At 55.6% G+C, this 3,648-nt stretch overlaps 1 protein-coding gene across 1 annotated transcript in view; it reads left to right on the top strand.

The window, feature by feature from the left end:
* Positions 1 to 3,648, top strand: part of KCNC3 (potassium channel, voltage gated Shaw related subfamily C, member 3) — a 10,702-nt gene that overhangs the window by 6,207 nt on the left and 847 nt on the right. The window lies entirely within an intron of this gene.

The raw sequence follows: 3,648 nt of genomic DNA, 5'->3' as shown, positions 1-3,648 counted from the left end.
CCCTGAGAACATGCAGCCCCCACTGACCAAGACTCCCGCCCCTCACCATGAAGAGCTCCATCTAATTAACCTTCGGCCCTGACGCTGACCCCACACCCGCCCGCCCGGACTTGCCCGCCCCTCACTAACCCCCTGGAACTGACCCCAACCTTCCCACCCTGTGCCTGACCTCCTCCCAGCCCTCCCGACTGACCCATCCTCACCCCCATCAACGCCTCTCTCCCTGCCTCTCCTTTAAAAACTCCACCAAGAAAACGGGGTACACTCCCAGGATGCTCTTGGGGTACAAGATGGGATGAGAAAGACTCAGCCACCCAGTCAGTCACTTGTGAATTGGCCAGCTCACAAAGCACCCGCAGGTCCCGCATGGGACGTCAGTGAGCAAAGGGGCCTCCCTCCCCGGGAGCCCCGTGTGGGAGAGGCAGACGAAGTCGGAGAAAGTCGCTGTCGAGGTGACACGTGGAGGTGGCGGTGACACAGGTCGTACATACAGTCAGAGGGACGGGCAAAGCCCGGGGTGGGGGGAGCCACAGGAAAGGCTTTCTGAAGGAACTGATACTTGATCGGGAAGTGGTCCTGTTAGACCGGTGGTTCTCAACCTTCTGGCCCTTTAAATACAGTTCCTCGTGTTGTGACCCAACCATAAAATTATTTTCGTTGCTACTTCATAACTGTCATGTTGCTACTGTTATGAATCGTCATGTAAATATCTGATATGCAGGATGGTCTTAGGCGACCCCTGGGAAAGGGTCGTTCGACCGCCAAAGGGGTCGCGACCCACAGGTTGAGAACCACTGCGTTAGACTGTAGTGACCGGAGCTACGAGCACAGCAAAGCCAGGGACCGACCGGGCGAGGAGGTGGCCACTGGGCAGGAAGGCAGGGCTGGCTGAGGGCCGGGACCTTGTTCAGGGACCCGGGAGAGCAGCTCAGCTCTGGGCCCTTGGGGATCGACTGGCGGTCAGGCCGGGGAGGAGACCAGGACAAGGGTCCACGGGGACAGGACAAGTTCTGAACCCGGTCAGGGCTGTGGGATAGAAGGGAAGGGAGGAGGCAGAGAGAGGGAACGGGAGGAAAAGGGCTGGGACTGGCCTGGGAGCTCAGGGGACACAGTGAAGAGAGAGTTGTTAGTCAGTGAATCATTCAGCAAACACAGCCAAGCACTTACCACACGCCCGGAATGTAACACACCTTCTGTAACCCACACACCGCCCTGGAGAACCCCTGGCTCCACTCACCCACCCATTCATTCATTTCACAACTGACTCCTAGGACACCGAAACCTAGTATTGCACAAGGCTAGAATCTGCCCTCGGAGTTCATACTCTAGAGCGCAGGTTGGCACACTCCAGCCCAGGGGCCAGCTCTGTCAGCCAGCTGGTTTGTAAATAAAACTTTATTGGATCATAGCCACTGTTCTGCTCCAAGAGTAGACTAGAATAGTTAGGACAGAGACCGTGTGGCTCACAGAGCCGAAAATGTTTACTACCTGGCCCTTTAAGGAAAAGTCTGATGCCCCCTGATTGGAGGAAGCAGAAATTAAACAAGTTAAAAAAAAAAAGTCTCCGGTTTGTGGAAGGGCTTTTGGAGGCGACATGAAACCTACAGGTGAAAAGGGCCCGCCAGGCAGAAGGAAGAGCGAGTGCAAAGGTCCTGAGGTCCCAAGTGGGCGAGCTTGGTGCTGAAAGGAATAAATAGCCAGGAGGGAAGTGAGGCCGGAGCTGAGCAGCCGAAGGGAGAGGGTGCGGACCGCCTGTGCAGAAGGAGCAGGAGGGTGTTGGCCACGGTGAGGGCTGGACTGGTCTTAAGAGTGAGGAGGAGCCACCTGAGGGAATGTGACCCATCACTTCCTCGTTCCACAAACACCTGTGGACGCTTCCTTAGAAATAGAGCAGTGATGGTGAACCTTTTGAGCTCGGCGTGTCAGCATTTTGAAAAACCCTAACTTAACTCTGGTGCCGTGTCACATATAGACATTTTTTGATATTTGCAACCATAGTAAAACAAAGATTTATATTTTTGATATTTATTTTATATATTTAAATGCCATTTAACAAAGAAAAATCAACCAAAAAAATGAGTTCGCATGTCATAGGTTCGCCATCACTGAAATAGAGACACATCCCAAATCCCCGCCGCAGCCTAAGGAGTGGGACTTGGGGAGCCTCCAGGACGGCCTTGGCTAAGCCCCCTTGTTTCACACAAGTTCAGGGAGGGCCATGACTGACCCAGGCCACACAGCAGAGGGGAGGGCAGCCCAGGCTTGCGGGGTCAGACAGAACCACGAGGGGGCTGTCTGGCTCTTGTTCCCTCCCTCCACCTCCTTGTTGCACCCCGCCCCCCCCATCTTCATTGTCATCTCATCACCAGCCCCTCCCCGCTCCCATCTCACCCCTCTCCCTGCTTGCACCCAGTCCCCTTCCCACTCTTTGTCCCCCTCCTTCAGGTCTGGATGGGCCCCTTGGAACTGAGGGGCAGAGGGAGCGGGGGTTGGGAATGTGGGTGAGGGAGGGCTGGGGTGGGCTGGGGGTGGGAGGTCTCTGCTTCTCTTGCCTCTGATGCCAAAACCCATTCATTGAACTCAAATAATGGCTGGAGCTGATGGGGCTGACTGGACCCTGGACCCCCCTTCCTCCCCCCCCCCCCCCCGCCCCCCCTCCCCCTTTGCCCCCCCCCCCCCCCCCCCCGACACACACACACACACACACACACCCAACCTCACCTCTGGTAACTACCATCTATTCTCTGTGTCATACAGAGCATTTTTTGTTTGCTTAATGATTAGGTGAATGCTAGCTATTTTAATCTGTATCCCAAATGATGAGTATGGATTTTTGAAGTTTAAGAATGTTTCAGGAATTTGTCCCAGAACACTAGCTATCTTTTCTGTTCTGATGCATATGTTAACTGGAAAAATAAAATTATATGAATGGGTTAGATATTTTTAGCTTCTGATGGGTGGTTATGAATTATAGATTACTTTAACACAAGCTACACTGGAGTAGGAGTCAAAATAATGAGTTCAAGTTCTGATTCTTCTGTTTTCTAGACACATGAGTTGAGGCAAGTCACCTACCCTCTCTGCCCTTGTTGCCCACCATGTCACCCCGGAAGCTCCTCCCATATTTGATGTCTCTGGCCGCCCCATTTCACTGCTCCCCTCCCCCGGAAAGCACTAGATAGGAGGAAGAGATCCGGCTTTTCTCCGACCCCCAACAGTGAGGCCATGTTGGGGGGGTTCCCCGCGACCACCCTCCCCCGCCATGACTCTGTGTATTTCTGTCCCCAGCTCTTGTCACCGCCTGAGGCCTCGAGAGACCCTCGGCCCCCCCTGCCCCTTCCCCCCAGGTTAGCAATGGGGAACGGCTGGGAAGGGGTGTCCCCGAGGCAGTGGGCTCCCGACCCCTCAGGCTCTCTCTCCTGCGGTCTAGACACCGGCGCCCAGACAGGCCCCTGGCTCTGCCTGGAAAAGCCCCAGGCGCCCCCCAGCGCCCGAGGACCACCCACCCGCTCCCTGGCCTTAGACCCCATCCCAGGTCCCGGACTGTCGGGACAGTTAGGACCTTCCGGGCAGAAGGTTCCCATTGAAACTCCCTGAGCCCCTACCGTCCCTGCCACGCCTCCGGGTGAGCCAGCCTCGCCCCTCCGA

This window comes from Myotis brandtii, unplaced genomic scaffold (genome assembly GCF_000412655.1).
Source record: "Myotis brandtii unplaced genomic scaffold, ASM41265v1 scaffold601, whole genome shotgun sequence".
In the NCBI taxonomy this organism is placed as follows: domain Eukaryota; kingdom Metazoa; phylum Chordata; class Mammalia; order Chiroptera; family Vespertilionidae; genus Myotis; species Myotis brandtii.
The sequence above is the reverse complement of the archived record's forward strand: the minus strand, read 5'-3'. Positions and strand labels throughout refer to the sequence as shown.